This window comes from Pleurodeles waltl, chromosome 7, assembly GCF_031143425.1.
Source record: "Pleurodeles waltl isolate 20211129_DDA chromosome 7, aPleWal1.hap1.20221129, whole genome shotgun sequence".
Classification (NCBI taxonomy): Eukaryota; Metazoa; Chordata; class Amphibia; order Caudata; family Salamandridae; genus Pleurodeles; species Pleurodeles waltl.
Window position 1 is genome coordinate 906,999,437 of NC_090446.1, and position 22,365 is coordinate 907,021,801.

The window sequence follows — 22,365 nt, forward strand, 5'->3', positions numbered from 1 at the left end:
TTTTGTGACTTTTGTTTTCATTTTTTTTGCCTTACTTTCTTTTTTTCCCTTCCTTTTTCCTAATCCTTCCTTATCTCTTCCACCCTTCAGGTCTGCAGTGCCATGAAAAAGCAAGGGGGCGGCAGTGCCAGGCCCCCAAACACAAGTGTCAGCCACCTTTCTTGTGGGTGGCAACAGCGTGGGTGCAACCCTGCACCATATTTTTGAAGTGGAGGTGGCTACCTTGGTGTTCTATGTGCAGCGCTATCACCCCTCTACCTTGGCAGCATGTGGCAGGCCCGGGTCTGGTATGGCCTCTAGGAGCACCAGCAATGCTGGGAGAGGGTGTCCGGGGCTGTGCAAAGCAACTCTGGGGTCCGGTGCACCCAGCAGCAGCTTACACACTGGTGGGCCGATATCCTGGACCATGAAACGGACCTGCTCGACCTGCTAGGCTTTCGAGGTTGGGGGGCTCAGTAAGTAATTAATTATTAGTTGTGTTCTAACATGCTAATAGTTTCTTCCTAAATATCAAGCATGCTGCTCACATGCAGGTAAGTTAACTTTATGTTACAAATATAATATTATGTGATCATCATCTAGGCTGGGCGCTACCTAATTGTACTTGTTTTTGGCGCTTGCTTGGGCTGAATAAGAAGTAATTCAGAGACTCCTACCATGCCATGTCTAAGGTAGTCATAATTACTATTAGTTTTAGTGAGTTCATATGTTCTTTCACTTCTCTGTGCCTTTTTTTTTTTTTGTAGCTCGTACAGTGCCAACTGCCAAGCAATTTCCCAGTTATGTGTAGTAGTTTTGCATGCATTCAATCTATGCATTGAGAGATTGAGAATGAGATGAGAACTGTAGAAATCATTCACTGCAATTTATTAGTAATTCCAAAATGTATTTTCGGAAATTTGGAATAGGGTTAAGAAATTTGGAAAAGGATAGTCCATGATACTAGTATTATAATTATAATAATATTAAAAAAAAATTGGGGAGAGATTATTTATTAACAGTACCACTTATCTTTTCTAATTGTTTTTCTTACATCATCCAGCATCCAGGGGCAGGAAGAGGGCTGGTGGTGATGAGGCACCTGAAGGTGGCCCCCGCACGTGCCGGGGCAGATGGCTCTGCTGGCCCCAGCAGGTCCTCCTGTTGTTGTTAATATTAATATTTATTTTCCTACCTTTTACAGCTACACACTTAGAATTATTTTCTACTTTTTGCTGTGCCTGTCTCCTAATTTGTTTCCAACTCCGATTCGATTTATCTGTTTTGTAAATTCTTCTTATCCCTGCATTATCCTATTTACTTATTTTCTATATTTCAAGTTTCTTTACTTCAAACTGTCTGGCTGTACTAGTCTGTCTGTAGCTTCCTTTCTTCTGCTTTGTCAGTGAGCTTTCCCTATCTCCTTATGTATCTTATCTTGGGGAGTGGTGGTAAGGCTCAGAGAACACAAGTACTGAAGATTGCATGCCCATGTAAGGTGTTCTACACATGTTTCACAAGAAGACTTTTTTTTTCTTACTCCATCTTAATCATTAAAAAAAGGGAAAAAGGTGTTTTTGAACATGGTCATGTAAGTGTTTGTACCCTCCAATGTTGTGTGTGTATTATTAGTATACTAGCAGTTGATGACCATGCACCATGGTTGGAAGTATGAGGAGAATGGCCCCATTGCGTTAGCCAACCAAGACCATATGTCCTTCATTGACCTATTCTTGCACCCTTTTATTTCTCTTGAAAAACTCAGATTCATCAATAGCTAGTTCTACCCCCCATTACCAATTTTGTCTTTACCTGACTTTTTGGCTTCTAAAAAACTGCCCTCCAACAAAATGCCTGCATGATATTTTGAAAGAAGAGAAGTCTGTAACCAAAATCTAGTGATGTATTGTGGTTGTATTTAGCTATTATAAAAAAACAATATGGGGTAGCATATGTGGCATCTAAACTGTGTAATGTTTTTTTCGAGCCGCAGTGACCACCAGTGCTGGGGCCAACAGCACCAGCTCACACACGTCTGCGGGAGCGGATGAGGGGAAAGTCTCTGTGGCGGCAGTGGAGAGCGGTGGTATGTCCTATTGCTTGCTTATTGACAATTAGTAATAATGTTACTACAAGGTTGTACCAGTGTTGTTGACTCACTCATCAACATCCTGATTTAGCAGATGCAGCGGAAGTTAAGTAATTATTAATGGCCTCTTCTGTCTGCAACTCAGCAGACTAAGGTTCATAAAATGAACTTGAACTATGATGTGTTTTGGAAACTTGAAAGAAGGATGGAAGTAGAATGGATTGGTGAAATATAATATTAATGAAAGAATGTGTGTGTGGATGAAAGGGTGCATAATCATATAGGTGGGTGATGAGGAGGACGATAGGATGCATGGATGGGTGAAGGATGGATGAAAGGGTAAACGAGTGAAAGGATGCCAGCCCAGGTGGGTGAACGGTATTGTTGAAAGGATTCCATGCCTGGGTGGGTGAATGGACTCCTTGGGTGGGTTAGATCTCTTGGATGGGTGAGTGGCTGAAAGGATGCATGGGTGGTTATTGGGTAAATGGATGTTGGTGAAAGGTTTGTAGAGAGCCATGTTTGGAATTTGGATGGCTTTAAATGGGGAAGGACTGGATGAAAGAATTTAAAGCTTAACTTAAATGGTGTGTATCAAAGCCAAGGGTGTTAATAACAGTACTAAAAGAACAAATTTGCAATGATGAATAGATAAATGCTTGGAATGAAGAAACAAGGGAGCTCTTCTGGATAGGGGCCTTCTTTTCACCTACTTTACTAATTTGGAGTGTTTTTTATCAAAGGTTTGATGCAAAGGTTTGGATGGTATTTCAGAATATTTCCTTGACTCACTGTATTTTTCAAGTGAGGCAGGTAATATGTTTGGAATGTTTTTTATCAAAGGTTTGATGCAAAGGTTTGGATGGTATTTCAGAATATTTCCTTGACTCACTGTACTTTTCAAGTGAGGCAGGTAATATGTATCCCAGCATCCATTTACCATCATCTCCCTCCCTCGCTATGGCCTTCACCATGGCCACCCATGATGACCTAACAACTGCCTGGTTCAATTCGGCAGAATGGGCACTGCAGTGTTGGCTGTGCAATATGCATCTGTAAGCTTAAGTTAAGTTAAGGTGTCAAACACTTTTTAATGCATGGCGATTCAAAAACAATGTGTGTTTCCCTTTCCTCCCAGTGCCCTCTGTTTCAGTCACTTCCTAGTACTTCACTCCTTTAATCTTTCTTAAGTTCTGTCCCAGACTTCTGAATAATTTGAAAAATTCAATCTTTGCTTGCACCACATTTTTCAAGCCAAGTGATAAATATAATTCAATATGGCTCCCATATGGATTTACTTCTGTTCTAATTTTTCTCTTTTGACATTTGTCAACAACAGTGAGTCACACTATTAGCCAATCCTTAGGCACATGATGATGATGAGGAATTGATTGATCAGTAAGTGTATACTCTACCTGCTCATCTTAATCTCCTCTACCTTCCCTTGCAGTTGAGTACGTTAAGAAGATTCCTTTCCTTACTGCAAATCAAATGTATTATTTTTTAGAAAAAAGTAGTTATTACAAAGTGTGGTGGAGGAGGGGCATGAGGACAGTGAGTAAAGTGGTCCATAAGTAAGTGCCTCAATTTTCCTGAATGGGATAATTCGTTGACGATGCAAATGCACCAAATACAATCTATATATCATTCCTTAATCCTTTCCCCGTACTGCAGTGCATCACTTTTCACACTGCCTACTAATGGCAGACAAGATGTCTGCATGATTGATTATATTATACTATGTGGCGTGTTTCATTCTTAGTATTCATCGGCCTTGTAGTCCAGGTACAAAGAAGAACAGGGCCATTGGAATAAAATAATTTTCTAGTACAGGTGCACCAGCTGCAGACAGTAATGAGGGCCCCAGCTGAGCTAGCAATGCCACCATTAACACAACAGAAGATAGAAGGATACTTGTACTCCATAGTACATATTAGGTCTGTGACAGTTATCTTATCACCTTAAAACTGAATGACCTGGGGTGACCACCAAATGTACTGCCACTGTGCCACTACACTACATGATTCTAAACAAGTGTTTTGCTCAGAGCATTGTTTACAATTTATCTTTTTTCTTTCTTGATATAGCTATTCCTGCTGGTCCACCATCACAGCAGGAAATAGCAGTCTGGCTGCTGTGGACGAAGCCAGAGGCTGTACGGGTCGCGTACCAGTGGCTGGTGATCCTTGAGGAAGAGGCAGCAGCAGTTGCTGCCAGAACTCAGGGTCCCAGCCAGGCCCCAGCACCTCCAGACCAGCAATACCTTCTACGCAGTGCCAGGGCAGCTGTCCGCCATCATATCATCCCTGCTGCTCCCACCCCGGAGACCGTGTTCCAATGCTGCATCCTTTGGAGGCTGGCGCTGATCGAGGCTCGTCAGGCACGTATGGAGGGGCTCCTCAGAAGAATCCTGGCCCGCCTTTAATGCCCTTCTCTGTCCATTTTTCAACCTTTTATTTTGGTGGGTGGGACTTATTGTGGGTGGAGAGGGTGGGGATGGGTTTTGGCGGGACTTTTATTTTATTTTTTATTTTTGTTCACCATGGACAAAAGGACAGTTATTTTGGACCATTGTTTGTGGAAAGGCACTTTTGTTTGTGGAAAGGGGTGGGCCAGTTGTGGGTGGAAGGGGTGAGAATGTATTCTTTTTGTTAGGTACAGGGGAAAATTAATAGTTATTTACAGTTCTTTATGCCTAAAATCTTTTTGGGGGTCTTTAACTTTGCACTGCAGCCTTTACGCAGCATGTTTTTCAAATCTGCTGATGGTGTATTCCTTTTAGCGCAGCATGTTTTACAAATCTGCTGACAGTGTATAACAATTGTTTATGTGGTTAGGTAATCTTGTCCTAATATCTCTTAGTCTCTGCAGTACATTCTGCAAAATCTAACCCATACGAATGGGCGGAGAGATTTGCCATTGCCTATTACATTACCTAAACTAAAAGTACAACAATGATCCATAATTCTCTTGCCTGAATGGATGAAGCGAGGGCTGCATGGTTTCTGAATGTACAAGGGTGGTGTAGTAGTAGCATGCTAGCTCACTACCAGTGAAGACATCGAAAGTGCGGTCCCACTCCACATAGGTGAACTGAAATGAAGATCCTGCACACTGAGTTGAGGTTGCTTCTACCACATCCACCCCAACAAGTGTGTGATTAATCAATGGTGTAAATTATTAAGTAACAGCTCAATATATCGCATGTTTGGGGCAAGAGGGTTAGGGATTTGATGAATGGATGGGAAAGGGATTTTTGGAAAGGTGTGAGAAAAAGACAAACTTTACACAAACACAATATTCATCTGGGAAATTATCAGCAGCCTCTTGTAGGAGGAATAGAAAATCATGAATATGTGTGACACCGAGATAACTTTTACATTCTGTCAGCCCCAGTGAGACCCAAGTTGTATATATCTAAAAATGTTCGGTCACTTACATTTGCAAAATACTACATATAATTAATCTTGGGGTGAAACTAACACACACAGTTCTAAACAAAAAGAATAGGGAAAGAAAAATGATATTAGTTTGCATTGCCAAATTGGGTGGTGCAACTGCAGCCTTCTTGGTTTGGCCCATCAGTCTTCTGGGGTGCCTGCCTGAAGCAGTCCGATAAGGTAAGCATGAGTGTTATGGTGCAGGAAAAGAGAAGGCCTGCAGATTGTAACACAGAAATGCTTATCATGATATTGTAGAATCAAGAAGGATGGAATGGAAGGTAGGCTTTATAAGGAGTAGTGCACCAAGAAGACTCAGAAGTGACAGAGCAAGAGCAAAGACCTTTGTGATCATTCATTTTATGATCATCATAAATTACATTTAGCCTAGAGCATGTGCATAAAGTGACATTATCATCCATCACATGTCTGTCTCCTGCAGTTTCATACAACAGCCCACCCACCCAACCACATAGTTTAAAATTTGAGCCAGCTAGTAGACACACAGAGCAGCATTGCATTTCCCAAATCAAGTAATCGACGCACCTCTCACCACCAGTCCACAAATTGGAGTAGGCCTCTTCGACTCATCCTCACATCATCCATGTAGATTTCCATGAAGTTGATAACTTCTTTCTTCTGGCAGTTGTTTAAGTTGTCAAATTATGCTCTGATTCCTTCCATCATCCTCCAGACTCTGATTAAAGATTATTATGTCGAACTCCATACCAACTGCTCCGGAGAGTCACAGTTTTCCGACCCAATTGAGATAGACATAGCTGTGTTTAACAAGAAGAGAAACATTGAGTATTTTTATTTTTTGGACTAGGATTTTGTTTGATAGCTAAATGGACTGGTCGGGTCTTCTTTGACAAATGTTAACCAGAAAACAAAGCACCAGAAAACAAAGGAGTGTGAAAATGCCGGCAAACAAATTTAGCTAAGTGTCAAAGGGGAAGGGAAATAAAAACATCTTCAAGAAAAAAAAATCACACATTATTATTATGCCACCAACATTGTAAATCGATCACGACACCAACACAGGCCAGGGTAGTAATATAGTTAAACAACATAAACACATACTCTCACTATATGCCACCCCTAGACATGAGTCACACAAACCATCTCAACATTGAAACAAGTATCCCTCATATCAATCATAGAGGCATATTGCATTAGTACTTACCTGTTCCAATCAAGCATAGAGGCACATTGCTGATCCTCTTTGATTCAGAGAACAAAACACACATTGGCCAGTAAGTTGTAAATCAAATATGTGGGGGAGTCCTGCGAGGTGTCATAAAGGAAGGATAGACACAGAATGGAGGCAGGCATTGTCTCTCAAATCTCCTTTAAGTGATTTTGGGGAGTTTGGGGGCTTCTTCAATGCACACTGGTCCAACTCCAATTCGGCCATACATGTGCTTAAAACAGTTGCAGTTCATTAGTCATTTAGACAGACACAAACAATATAAAATAATAAGCTAGCTATTTTTTTTCTCAAAGGAGTTCATCAATAGTAGAAGGTTCTATGATGCCCCAGGTCTAGTCAGGGAAGTAGAGTGGTTCACCCAGAAGTTGGTCAGCTAACACATTACCATGACCTGAGTCTGACCAATCATCGCTCTCATCCACCTCCTGTTGTACTTCAGGTATGCTGTAATTTGGTGGTATAAAGTGCTGATTCATTTTGATCATGATCAGTCTCTTTACGTCTTGTGATGAGAGACTGGTCCTTCTCACTGTGACAACAGCACCAGCTGCAATGAACACACGCTCAGCAGACACACTGGCTAAAAGGCAAGTCAGATACTTTATTGCTAGCATGCTGAGCACAGGCCATTGGTGCCACTTCCCATACCAATACACCAATGGGTTTTTCTCCAGCTAGACCTCCGTTGGGTGATCCAGGTAGGCCTGGACCATCCTCTCAATAGTCATTGGTGCTCCACCTTGCTCGAGCTCTTTTGCCATCGCCTCTGCAGTGGACTTAAGCCCTGCCTTTAGAAACCAATCAAAAGCAGAATTTGGGGCTGCTGCTCCTGTTCATGTTGTTGTTGCTGTTGTTGATTTTGGCTGCTGTGAGCCAACAGCACTGTCCACAGGATGTTTGGAAGTTGTAGGCTGCACCCCAGAACTTCTGCCCATGAGAGGGCCTCTAATTTCCAGCTGTTCTTTTTCTAGGTCCCTGGCTTGCTCAGCAATCCATGTCTTGTGGGTTGAAACATCCCCATCTGAAAAAGGAATGAAAGTGGCCAGTAATTGTTTGTACCGTGGGTCAAGAATTGTGGCACAGATGTAATGTTTGGATGACACAATGTCTCCTTGAAGACTTGTGTTAACAGATAAGCGAAGTATTAAGCTTTCCACCAACTACTGCGCATCTGCTTTTTCATCCACACCTGCGTACGCTTCAGACACCTCCTTTAGCTGTTTCTGCAGCATATGCACCAATGAGATAGCTTGGCCCATGGTGCAGTCCTCCTTGCTGACTTCCTGTGTGACAATTTCAAAAGGAAGCACCATCTCTGTGAGGCATTTTACCAGGCCCCATTGGTCCATCTCAATGATTATGCCTTTCACAGCTGCATCACCTCTTTGCATGACATATTCATTGATCGGTCTGTACTGCTCAAACAGACGTTGTAACATGTAATAAGTAGAATTCCAATGCATTGGCACCCCCTGTATGAGGGCTTTCACTGGCATTCTATTATCATGCTAGATAATACTCAACAGCTTGCAGGCTTTAAAAGAATGGCTAAATGAGTGCAGATTCTTCTGCATGTGAACAGTAAGTTGCTGACTCTGGGTTCTTTTTTGAGGAAGTCCTGTGCAATGATGTTTATGCAGTGTGCCAAATACAGGACCCTGAAATAGCCACCATCTGATATGGCCTTAACTATATTACTGCCATTGTTCGCGGCAACAAATCCAATGCTAAGCCCTCTGGGCTGCAGCCATTCAAAGACTTTGTTGATAAAGTCATCCAAGATATTTGCACCTCTCTGGGATTTCTCCATGGCGAATATAGCTACTGTTGCATGCTTCTGAGCACCATTAAAAATTCCAGCTGTGTAAACAACTACAGATTTCATTTCTCTAACCCCCACAAAAGAGATCCAGTGTGCAGTGTTGATCATGTAATCAGTGGCTTGGCAACTGGTCCACATGTCTGTTGTCAGGTGGATTGTGAGGATAGCACTCTGCTGCAAAGCTTGTCCAACTAATTCCAGCAGATCGTGATGTAGTACTGGAACAGCAACACTGGCAAAATAAATCTGACTGGGAACCTTCCATTTCGGGCAGATAGCCACCACAAATTCTAGAAAACCCACTCCTTCCACAAAATAAAAAGGAAGGATGTCCAACGCAAACATTTTAGCCAGCATCCCATTGTAGAAAAGTGCCATTGGGTGGTTACATTCGTGCTGCCTCTCCTGCCTAAACATGACAGTAATAGTAACCTGGATTTTTTTCTTTGCTGGTGCAGGAGACTTTGAAGGTGGTGGTAGGCTCAATGTGCATCTCAGGGGGGCAGCCTCTGTAGGGGCCAGATGTAGCAATGTCAGGATTTGCGATTCTGAAATTGCGAGTCGGTGCGACTCGCAATTTCAGAATCGCAAATCCTGATGCAGAACGGTGTCTCAGACACCGTCTACGACTCGCTATGGGGTCGCAAAGACCCACCTCATAAATATTAATGAGGTGGGTCGCATTTTGCGACCCCATAGCGAGTCCCTACACTCACAGGGATGGTGGCCTGTTGAAGTCAGCAGACCTCCATGTCTGTGACTGCTTTTTCAATAAAGCAGTTTTTTTTTTATTTTGCGGCCCGTTTTCCTTAAAGGAAAACGAGTTGCAAAATAAGAAAAATAACAAAACCATTTGGTTTCGTTTTTTCAGAATAGCTCTGAAAAACCTTGTGGGCAACATTCACAAAGGGGAAGGGTTCCCATGGGGACCCCTTCCCTTTTGCGAATGAGTTACCACCAGTGTGACACTGGTGGTAACTGCGAATTGCTTTGCGACCGCATTCGCGGTCACAAAGCAATTCTGCATTGCGATGCGAGTCGCAAATAGGAAGGGGACTCCCCTTCCTATTTGCGAGTCGCATTCACAATTAGCGAGTCGGTACCGACTCGCAAATTGTGAATGTGCATCGCAGAAGGCTGTTTGCATGGCGCAAACTGCGATTTTCGCAGTTTGCACCATGCAAACAGCTTACTACATCTGGCCCTAGGTTCTTGCCTTGGTGTTTTGACCTGACTCTGAGTGTTCCTGTGCCATTGCAATGTTGCTGATATGGGCGACAATAATACTGCACTGCTGGGGACAGTTCTGATTTGTGTAGCAAAAATGTCACCCTCTTCTTCATCCTCACCTTCCACCATGATCAGATCAGATTCCCGGCTTTCAACACCTTCACTAACACCACTTGCATGCTTTTGGCTTCTAAAGTGTGCCTCCCAGTGGATTGCATGGGGTTTTCCCAAATGGGTTGTTTGGCCTCTGGTTCCATAGTTTGTACCAAGCTTACCCCGACTAGCAGTTGCTTGGCAAATGGAGCACATGGCAATGTTTGGCTCCTGTTCACGAATCTTAAAGAAGTCCCAAACTGGGATGTCAACTTTCTAACTCTGGGGCTTTGTGAAGAAGTGGCGCTATGCGGATGTTGTTTTTATGATGTTTGCCTCTCTGCAGTGCCTTCTTCTACTGAGGTGGTTGTGGATGTAGGTCACGCCCGGGGCCCTGTAAATATGGAGCTATTGGAGGTCGAGGTGGTGGTATCTGTGCCACATCCCTCAGAGCAGGTTGAAAAGATGGGGTAATGTTTCACTCCACTGGGCTGATATCCATGATGACTAGCCTGTCGTCAGACTCATTTTCCTCCTCTTCTTCATCCATAACTTTAAGGCGTTCAGGAACCTTTCTTTTCACTTCTTGCCTCTCCTGGCGTGTCTCCGAGTAAGGCGGCAGCAAGTGGAGTCTTGATCATCAGAAGAGGGGCTTGAGGAAGAAAATGGCAGAGATCTGGAAGACAGTGGATCTTGTGAAAGAGTGGCTTCTTCGGCTTCCTCTGCATGGAGCTCAACATCCTGATATGCTGCTGCTTCAGGAGGAACTGCTATTGCTGGCTGCGGCTGTTGTTGTCCACTGGCCTGAGTTTCCAACGACAATTCGGTGCTACTTTGAGAAAGAGATAAGCCCAATTCAACGTCACTGCTCATCGCCGTTGCTGTGATTCGCGAGGCAGCCTCTGTGCCAGACATGGGCTTGGGCCTAGTTTGGAATGGGGCTGCTGATGTAGGGGTGGTGCTCCCAGCTTGATCCCCAGAGGCTGGTGTGGCAGACACACATTTTGCCCCAAAAAGGTGTGGGACAGCATACCAGTGGTGGGAAGCTCCTTCCTATCACTGGATGCTTTCTTTGTAGCAGCTTTCTTTGGGGCCATGTTGAAGCTGTCAGTTGGTAGTAGCACTTAGCTTCACAAGCTGAAGAGATGGCCATGTGGTTGTGAGTGTGGTCATGCGTCATGTCGTGCACAGGCCTTCTGTCTGGCAGTACTGGGGGCGATGTCTCTTGCTCCTAAAAACAAACATGCAAGAAGGATCAGTGAAATGTGGCAGTGTTGCAGTTGCAATACTAGTAGAAACAATATAATTTGATGGATACCTAACTACACTTATAAATAAATAATTATGAAATGCAGTGTATCCATTCATAAAACCACACCAACATTAACTTTCATTATCATGTACAAACTTGAAGGATAAGAAAGAGCAACAACTACAAAACATACAGAATGTAACTGTTCGCTTTATCTGTCTGCATCAAGTAGGCATGTGGCACTCAGGGAGGTGCTGGTGACAAACACAATAATAATCTTTGAATAATGTAATGTGATGTAGTGCAACTGTACAACTATGGCAGACTGCTGGCTAATGGGGAAAATTTGATTTTTTATATATATTTTTTCAATTGTAATTTATTTTTTTTAATTCTAAAACCAAGAAAAAAAATGAAAACAATATTTAAATATTACTATTATACTGTTATTAAGAAATAAAATAAAATAAAGTTTGTGAAACTAATTAGAAAAAATAATCTTTTAAAAAAAAATAGATTTCAATTGCTGATGTACAAGGGGAAGGGGACTACCATGAAAAACCACAGGGATTTGGGTGGCAAGGAGTGGTGGAGGTAAAATATGCAAAAGAAGTACATAATAAAGTATTTTAAAAAACTGCTTATAGGGTACATTTAGTAGTAAACATTGAACTACTAGGCCTGAATAACACACAAAATGGCCACCAGCCTCATGGTCAGACAACAACCGGCAAGGAGGCATGGCCACCACAACAAAGAAGAACACATGCAGGCCTAAAGAACACTGGCTGCCTACACAAAATGGCTGCCAGGCACATGGTCAAACAACAACCATCAAGGACGCATGGCTATTGGCCACCACAACAAGGAAAACACATGCAGGCCTAAAGCACACTCACTGCATACACAAAATGGCTGCCAGGCACATGGTCAAACAACAACCATCAAGGACGCATGGCCACCACAACAAAGAAGAACACCTTCAGGCCTAAAGAACACTGGCTGCCTACACAAAATGTCCGTCAGCCACATGGTCAAACAACAACCAGCAAAGAGGCATGGCCACCACCACAAAGCGGAACAAATGCAGGGCTAAAGCACACTGGCTGCCTACACAAAATGGCCACCAGCTACATGGTCAAACAACAAACAGCAAGGAGGCATGGCCATTGCCCATCACAACAAAGAAGAACACATTCAGGCCTAAAGCATACTGGCTGCTACACAAAATGGCCACAAGCCACATGGTCAAACAACAAGCAGCAAGTAGGCACGGCCACCACAACAAAGAAGAACACATGCAAGCCTAAAGCACACTGGCTGCATACACAAAATGGCCATCAGCCACATGGTCAAACAACAAACAGCAAGGAGGCATGGCCATTGGCCACCACAACAAAGAAGAACACATGCAGGCCTAAAGCATACTGGCTGCCTACACAAAATAGCCACCAGCCACATGGTCAAACAACAAGCAGCAAGGAGGCATGGCCACCACAACAAAGAAAAACACATGCAAGCCTAAAGCACACTGGCTGCCTACACAAAATGGCCAACAGCCACATGGTCAAACAACAATCAGCATTGAGGCATGGCCTCCACAACAAAGAAGAACACATGCAGGACTACTGGCTGCCTAAACAAAATGGTCACCAGCCACATGGTCAAACATCAAGCAAGATGAATAGGTATAGAACTATAATTGACTATGCAAAAAGGGCCCCTGGCCACATGGCATGGGGAACAAAGACAAATGGTGGCCTATGGCAAACACTCTCATGCACATGCCAGGCAAAGAAGGCATTGGTACAGGAAAAAAACAGCATTAAGTCAGGAATTCCAAAAACTAAATTTGAAGGGGCTAAAATTGTTACAACAACACACATCATACAAAGGCATCAAGTACTATAACCTCACCATACACTGCAGAAAAAATGTGAAATACCACCAAAAAACATTTTGTTATCTGTATTCCACTGCTATCCATGGTGTTTCAGTTCCACAGACACCACAAACAGTTGATTCATCGTGCACCCATGACTAGTACTGGGCCTACAGTTGGAAGGCCTATTCCATTAGAAGACTGTGCCACTTAACATTCACATGTTAATTTAATGAATATTGAAAATTACCAAAACAAAACATGGAAAAATGTAGTGAACTGTAAAACATTTTTCCTTTGTGGAACAAAAATTACAAGTAAAACTATAAGTAGGACTCAAACACAGGCCACCCACCACAATAAATTTAAACAATCGAATACAAGTTCAGATAAATCCTGGTGCATGCCCTCCATCAAAAAAACAAGTTGTACAACATCCTTATATAAGTGTTTTTTAACTTACTTGTGAAATCTCAAATACAACAAAGTCCTTAAATCCAACAATATATCCAGGAGACAAAAAAAGTGATCCTTCCAGCTCGAAATCCAAGTGAAAAGTGACCAGGAGATTGACAAAGCAGTAGGAGGAGCCTGCTGGACAGGAACAGGAAGTTGGAGTCTCTGGGGCACTTCCTGTTGTTGAAAAAAAAAAGTATTCCTTGCACAATAATATCAACACAAACTGTCAATTAGAGAAGATTTTAGCTGCTTCAGCTTCGCTAGGTTGCAGCAGCAGTCGATCGCGCTCACTCGCCTACCTCACAAAAGATGTGCTGGAAATCTCTGGTGCAGAACTAAGTCTTGCAAGCGGGTAAAAAATCTTGTTTGCACTTGCAAGAGACCGGGAGTCTCTCGTCTCACTTCTTGCATGTTTGAAATGACAGAAAAAACGTGCCAATGGGGGAAAAACAGAAAAAAACTCCACTACATTGCAGAGTGATGAGATTATCGGTAACTACGCATTCTCTGCAGAACACGGAGTTGCCAAATTCTGCAAACTTGGCCAGCGGAGCAGAGTTTTCCATCCAGGCCTAGTTACATTATGTGGGTTCATGTGGATGGAGTTCAAGGCCATGTTGTATATTTCAAATTAAATAAAATACATAGTTACGGTTGCAGTTTCATAGGTTACATAGTAGAGGCAAATTTATCAAAGGGTTGTGTTGCATTTGCATCATGCAATGGGGTGCAAAAGGGACGCAACCCCTAAAGTGCAGTTTATCAAGCCACCCTAAAATGTAATTTATCAAGCCACGCAAGAAGCCCTGCAAGGCCACCTTGCGTGCCTCTGAGTGGCTTGATAAATCCAGAGTAATGCAATGCAGAACAAATTGCTGCGTTGCATTTCTCTGCCCCAGGTAGACGTTCCATGAGTGGTGCGTGGGGGGGGGGTTTCACGCAAAACCTATGGATTTTGACGCATTCCCAGATTTGCCACAAGTGGTACACCTGGGAATGCACCCAACCAGCTACACCTCCCAGGTGAGGTGTATTGAGGCAAAATATGTTTATTTATCCTCATTTCTCCTCTTTCTGTGTGTGCTGCATTCTGAAGCACACATTTGTTGCAGGAAGATATGGTACCGCTTCCTGCACACACAAAAAGAATCCTGCTTACAATACAGGCACCCTTGCACGATGGTGCAAGAGTACCTGCGCTGGGGCTAGGCAGCACATTGTTCACCAGTGCTGGAAAAAAGGTAGGAATGCACCGATAGGTAGTGTGCATTTCTGCCCTTTCCCTGTCAAGCAGCACAGCAATATGACTTCCTGATAAATCTGCCCCATAGTAGGTACATATTTCTAGTCTCTAGGTAGTGTGGCTTGATGGTCGTGATTACACTCATGTCCAATATGCATTTGTGAAGCCTAATTTACACTACACAGTAAGCAAGCTAAGGCATATTTTACCACAATTATTATAAATTATTATTATTAATGAGTTTCTGTAGAGTGCACAGCTACCCAATATTGGGCTTCCCATCCCTGACAGAAGTGTTGAGGAAATATGCTGTTTAAAAGTAGAGATGAGTTTTCAATTGCTTCCTAAAACCTAACGGATTTCCATTTGTCCTGAGATGAATGGGAAGGGAGTTCCAGAGTTTGGACACCAAATATGCGAATGAGCAACCTCCACTTCCTGCTCTCTTAATTCCAGGGATGGCAAGAAGAGAGAGGTCAAATATGTGTTGTACAAGTTTGGGGGCAACCAAATGTTTTAATCCAAGGGCTGCATTGATGGGTCTTGGGAATCTGGGGATCTGTATTGGTAAAGTAGGTTTGTCTGAGCAGGTTGTCTCAGAGGTAAGAGGCTGCCACAGAGAATCATCAATTATGTTTGCTTCTGGTTAAGTGGGCGACCAGGAGATGCTCTCCCGGTAATTGTAGGTAAGGTGTAATGGTCTAGGCAACATTTTTTTTCTTTTATCATCTTTGCATTTGATGAATTGGTACACTTTTGTTGGACGCCAGAGTAGATTTTTGAAGAGAGCTGCTACTCCTTCTTGCCTTTCGGCCTACAATCAGTCTCCCAGCAGTGTTTTGCACAATCTTAATTCTTGTGATTGAGTGGACTCACCAGCCTTGACACAAAGCATTCTCATACACGAATTAAGTCGACCAATGCTTCCACTACCATGGGCAGTATGTGGGGATGAAGGCTGCGATTTTCTTGGAGTTTGTTTTGGTAGAAAGAGCTGTTTACTGCTACTCTCATTTGCAGGTTCAAGCTGAGATCCGCACGCCAGAGCACTCTCCGCTCTGGGTGTGCACTTGTTCACAAAGAATCGTAAGCAGAGGGAACTACATGTTGATGTTTTTGAGTAGTCCTGGGTGAAATTTGAATTACGCTAGGGTAAATTGGGTAATTTCGATTTAATCTTGTTACCAAAAATTACATGATTGTGCACATTCACTTAATTTGGGAGAAAATGACCACCACAGGATCACAGAAACAGAGTTCCATTGGCTTCTGGCTTCTGTTGTTTGTGTTCTCTTTCATTTATTGCTATTTTCTTTGCTCAAAATGCATCCTTGGGTTACATTTTGAATGTGAAGGTGCTTTTTGCTCTAAGAAAATCGCACTAAATGCAGGGTTACACTCCTCGCCCAATTCAATATCCTCTCTTAATTTTGCTGTAATTTCGAGTATTGCACTACAGTAAATTACATGAGTTACACCTAACCCTATTTTTGCGGTGGTATTCTGGGCCAGGTCCAGTACCTTTAATATCGATCCATTTACTTTGAGACTGTTATCACCCATCCATGCAAGAATGCTCCTGAGTTCTTGACTTCTGATTTCAAGTCGGATGAAATGCCCTATAAATTTTAGGTAAACTTATATATTTTCTGTTTTAGTTTAGACTTTGGGGGTTGTCTGAGCGGAAGCGGAAGAGGTCCAAGTTTTATGGAGGTGTTAAGGGAAGTAATACACACGATCCCTGTGAGTTATGAAATTAATGCATAAGCGTCTCTTCAGAACAGTCTATTAAATATAGAATTTTTTGCTAGTTTCTTTGGAATGTTGCCCTGTAAACCAATCTATTTATTTTGATTAGTTTTAGTTTCTTTTTTGGACTATGCTATCAGTGCTACTTACCTCATGTTTTACACCCAGATAGTTTAATACCATCACTGAACATTTTGTCACTGGAGGAGCAGCTCACCTCTTTAGTCTCCTGGACAAAAACAAATCTGGCTCCACCACTGATTGGGTTAATTAATTAACCTCCAAAATATATTATTGAAGTGATTTATATCTGTTATTGTCTTCAGCTAATAGAAATGACGCTTTTTACTTCGTTCTCCGTCTAGAAGAATTGTGGGGTAAGAGAGTACTGTTTGCCTTTGTATTTCAATGCCCAAGCTCAGGAATAATTTTAGCTGTTAACATCGCCTAACGATGGTTAGAGAGGCAGTCATAACTTTAGACATTTTTTGAAGGGCTTTGGTCTAGCGGGCGTGTTGCACCCAGGTTTAGTCAGTGATTTAATGCACATAAAACGGGAATGAATTGAAAGAATAACAATACAGTGTAGTGCTTCAAGAAATCAGGTGGAACATCCACATGTCCCAAGGGGCACCAGACAAGGCCTTCTAAGAGCATCCAGTCATCTACCATATTAACATAACACGATCAGTATAGATGACCCATATTTTCTCTTATCATCTCAGCTATTGAGTTTGAGCTGAGTAGATGTTCAATTTACTGTTGTTTGCCTGTCCTTAATAACAGGTTTGGAATATTAATTAGCTCTTACTGGGCAACCTACTTCTAGATCACGTGCCTCTGTTTTCAACAGTGCCAATCTCTTTTATATCTGCACTCAATTACACTTGCCCAATCTAGGCTAGACAGGATACGTTTTTTAAATCCCCTTGAAGATATGGCCCGGATAGACTGTCACAGCTCCCTAGCAAGCAGAGGTGTGGCCCAACTTACCAACACAAGTTGGAAAGTCAGACAGGATGTGACCCACGCACCTACCGCAACTTACCTGGAGAAAATGCGTTTTGGAGAAGGATCACCTCTGCCAGAGATACCAGGATTAAATATATTAGTTAGTGAGGTATAGAACCCCCTACTCAGTAACCATGGGCACACCCACCCAAGAAATCCACACTATGGATTTTATCAGACTTTATTAAATGTCAAAAAACAGTTCTAGATCACATTATATGAATGACAATTATTGCAAAAAATAAAGTATTGGTGAAATGGGAAAATGCCACTGATGTAAACATGAGAACAAATGTCAGCACATTATGTGGTGATCACTGACTCAAATCATTGAATCAATTTGTATCAGAATCCCTTACTTTCTAGCCTCTACCTCATGTCTCTATTAACACCAAAGTGCCAGAAAGAGTTCCCTAGATATCATTTTTACACTCGTACCTTTTGCCTCATAACTATTTCATGTTTCCCAACCTGCAGAGAGTGAGTCGACTGTGTGTCTTATTACACTTTTCCTTAAAAAGTGACATAAAGCACCAGCCTCCACCAGTGCATGACCTTCAACCAAACTGCGGATGACTTCAGTGCTCCCCTGAAAAGCTGTAGATGTTCTCTCGGCTAACATGCCTGTATCTCCAACTTGTGTACAATCGCTTAACATTACTTGAGAAAAACAAGCCTCACGATTTATGATGTAAGGTGTGAAAAAGAAACGTGTGGATTTCTCCTGCAAAGTTGCCCAAATCTATTGTACTTTAGTAACCATACTATGGAACCTGTAATATATGAGCTATTGATGTACTTTCAAGTATCAACCTATATCAAAGCATCACACCATATATTTAACACAAGTAGGTCAATGTTGAGCAAAACCATGTGCCAAACCCCCTCGTGGTGCAGTATGAGGCCAACAAACAGCTCGGCCACTGCTCTGCCAAGGCTGTTCAGTCCTGGGTCATTAATACCTACTTGCTTTGCCAAGGCATCTCAGTCCTGACCCCTGTCACGCTCTATTATATCAATGCTGTGGCGCACAAACTCTTGCTAGTATATCTCAATCTTGACCTGTGGAATTCCCTAGAGTTCCAGTACCTGCTCGACAAGCCAGCCATGGAACCTCAATCCTGTCCGCTACACCCCCTGGTCCACAAGCAGCTCCAGCTTTAGCTGTCTGCCAGTGCTCATTTAATCATAAAATGAATTAAAAAGTAGTACAGGTAGGGGTTTTTGCACCCACCCCCTTGTTTAAGGGTATCTGATTAGATAGCAGTTATGTAAATTCCCTTTGAAGTAGTTCCACAGCTTCTTTTTGCAGTTGTATATAGCGCGAACTCAACCCAAAGGTATTGGAGCATTTACATGAGCACCAGTTACATTCCACAAGGACAAATTTATTTTTAGTAGGCACAGGGAGATTAAGGGGCATATTTATACTCTGCTTGTGGCGAATGTGCATCAAAAATTTTGACGCACATTTGGCGCAAACCCTGCCCCATATTTATACCTTGACGCCCGACCCACGGACGTCAAAATCCCACCATGTGCGTCATGTTTTGGAAGGGGGAACCTGCCTTGCGTTAATTATATGCAAGGTAGGCGTTCCCTTCCAAAAAATGACATTAAGGCCTGTGCGCCTTATTTATACTCTGGCATCATTTTGACGCACAGGAGGGGGCGGGCCTTAAAAAACGGCACCCAGCCTGATGGGCGCCGTTTTTTAACGCCTGGGTCAGGGCAGGCGTTAAGGTACCTGTGGGCTCTGAAGGAGCCCAGAGGTGCCCTCCCATGCCCCCAGGGACACCCCCTGCCACCCTTGCCCACCCCAGGAGGACACCCAAGGATGGAGGGACCCATCCCAGGGAAGGAAAGGTAAATTCTGGTAAGTATATATATATATTTTTTTTAATTGGCATAGGGGGGCCTGATTTGGGCCCCCCTACATGCCACTATGCCCAATGGCCATGCCCAGGGGACATATGTCCCCTGGGCATGGCCATTGGGCAAGGGGGCATGACTCCTGTCTTTGCTATGACAGGAGTCATGTCAATGGGGATTGTGCGTCAAAAGAAATGGCGCAAGTGAAGTGTGAGGCCTGATTTTTGCCTCAGACCTGACTTGCACCATTTTTTGACGCACAACCCCCATTTTCCCATACGCCGGCGCTACCTGGTGCGAGTCATTTTTTTTTACTCGTACCAGTCCGCAGCGCCAGCTAACGTCATTCCATAAATAAGGTGCCCGCATGGCGCGTTGGAATGGCGTTAGCCGCAGGGAAAATTTTTGATGCACAACTGCGTTGGCGCAGTTGTGCATCAAAAAGTATATATATGGCCCTAAGTGATTTGCCTAGAGTCAGAGACTTGAACCTAGTTCCCCAGCTCCAAAGTCAGCAGCTCTGGCTGTTAGGCCACATCATCTCTTACCTGACAGAGAAACTGTAAACGCGCACACCATGCCAAATGCAGTAGGAAGGAGCTTTGCATTGCATTGTAAACAGTTCTTAATTTGCGCCAGTCATTGCATGTGGTGCCCACCAGTATTCATTTTTCCTCACCAGATATTGAGCAAGAGAGAGAAGTGGTTTTACATTGTAAACTCTCTTGCAAGCACAACTGGAAGAGGTTTTACGTTGAGAAACGACCTTACACAGATCTCTAGTTCAGGAGGCGGATTGTTAGGTCTGATTTTCAATGTGTATATTTGTAATTAAATGTTGAGCATTTAATTGTGTGTAATTTAAAGCTTTTTTTAAAAAACGTAAAAGCACTGTCTGGATATTGATTTACTTACTGGTATTGTGTGCTATGCATAATGCTGATTTATGTCCCACGAAGCCTCTCTGAACACACTGTGGGATGCTCTGACTGATTACCTTGAGGTTCAGCAAGTGAAAGGATGCACTTATAGCTCAGTTTGTGTCCAATAGCAAGGAATCAGGAGAAACAGGGGGTTGTATGTCGGAATGACGCCTGCCGGAACAACGAATGCCAGAACAACGAGGTCGGAACAACGACCTCGTTGTTACCACTAATGCCTTTACCACGAATGCCTTAACAACGATTTTTCGTTGTAAAGGCATTCCTGGTAAAGGCATTAGTGATAGGCATCCATTGTTCCTGCATGCGTCCCCCCTGACCCCCCCACCCCCACCCCTAAAAATTACCGCGACCCCCCCTAAAACCACACCAACCCCCACCCTTGCCCCTAAAACTACCCCCGCCCGCCCCTAAAAATGACCCCCACCCTACCCCCAAAACCTAAAACAACCCCAACCCCCACCCCATCCCTGAAACCTAAAGTACCCCACCACTAAAACTACTCCGAGCCCCCCACCCTGCCCCTAAACCTAAACCCCCCAAGCCCCCACCCCGCCCCTAAAATTACCCGACCCCCCAACCCACCCCTAAAACCTAAAACCCCAACCCCCCTTCCCCGCCCCTAAAACTGACCCCCACCCTACCCCCAAAACCTAAAACAACCCCCACCCCATCCCTGAAACCTAAAGTACCCCAACCCCCACCCTTAAAACTACTCCGAGCCCCCCACCCTGCCCCTAAACCTCAACCCTCCCAACCCCCACCCCGCCCCTAAAATTACCCGACCCCCACCCCTAAAACCTAAAACCCCAACCCCGCCCCTAAACCAGAAAATACCCCGACCCCACCACCCCCGGCCCTAAACCTGAAACATAAATTACCCCAACCCCCACCCTGCCCCTAAAATTACCAGACCCCCACCCCTAAAACCCCAACCCCCACCCCTAAACCAGAAAATACACCGACCCCACCACCCCCGGCCCTAAACCTGAAACCTAAATTACCCCAACCCCCACCCCTAAAACTACTCCGAGTCCCCCACCCTGCCCCTAAATCTAAACCCCCCCAACCCCCCACCCCGCCCCTAAAATTACCCGACCCTCAACCCACCCCTAAAACCTAAAACCCCAACCCCCACCCCCGCCCCTAAACCAGAAAATACCCCGACCCCACCACCCCCGGCCCTAAACCTAAAACCCCGACCCCCCACCCCCACCCCTAAACCAGAAAATACCCCGACCCCCCAACCCTGGCCCTAAACCTAAAACCCCGACCCCCCACCCCCGACCCCCAAACAGAAAATAACCCGACCCCCCACCCCCGGCCCTAAAACTTAAACCCTGACCCCCCACCCCTAAAACAGAAAATACCCCGACCCCCCACCCCCGGCCCTAAAAGTTAAACCCCAACCCCCCACTTACCTGAATCGTCGCCTAGTTGCGTCGTCCTCCTCAGCCGACTCCCTTCTTTGTGCCTTAACCACGCATGTGCGTTGTTCAGCACATGCGTGGTTAAGGCACAAAATAACGAAGTCGTGGTTAAGGAAAGCGGTGTTCCGCTTTCATTAACCAGGACTTTGTTGTTCGGGAGTCGGCCTTAAGGCCGTTTCCCGAAACAGGGAACTGGAGTGAGAGTGAGATACACTTGGGCTAGATCTTGCTCTCTGAATGGATTTGTCACAGTCCTGGGGATGACACAGGGTAACCTCAGTGTTGGACAAATGGAAAGATACTGATCCGACTGTAAGGTAAATTGGAGACCTCAGGTAAACAAATGGAACAGGCTAGAATGCAACTATAACAACATGTAAGTGATCCAGGATTACTAGTTTCTATAGCAAATGTTGCTGTGTTGATCCCTCGGCAGACCAGGATACCAACAAGAACCAGGGGTGTAACACAGGCACCAGCAGCCCCTGCAGCACAGGGGGCCCCTAACCTTCCAGGGTCCTCCAGCCTTTAACCTCTTAGCTGCTGGGCCTTCCCCCCCCAGTGCTGAGCCCTTTTTTGGCTATTTTGGGTGGTTCATGATTAGGCCTTCATAACATTTTGTCCACATAAGCTATCCACGCCAAATTTGCGTCCTTTTTT

At 44.0% G+C, this 22,365-nt stretch overlaps 1 protein-coding gene across 2 annotated transcripts in view; it reads left to right on the forward strand.

Annotated features, from left to right (window-relative positions):
- The window catches only part of SLC6A7 (solute carrier family 6 member 7), a 230,056-nt gene that overhangs the window by 28,254 nt on the left and 179,437 nt on the right, over positions 1 to 22,365 (forward strand). Inside the window, exons 1-2 of one of the 2 annotated variants that reach the window (XM_069199535.1) lie at positions 1,979 to 2,065; positions 4,156 to 4,448. The exons of the other annotated variant lie outside the window; for it this stretch is intronic. The gene's annotated coding sequence lies outside the window, so the exon portion shown is untranslated. Of the gene's footprint in view, positions 1 to 1,978; positions 2,066 to 4,155; positions 4,449 to 22,365 lie in introns of those variants that run through there. 2 annotated transcript variants of the gene reach the window in all.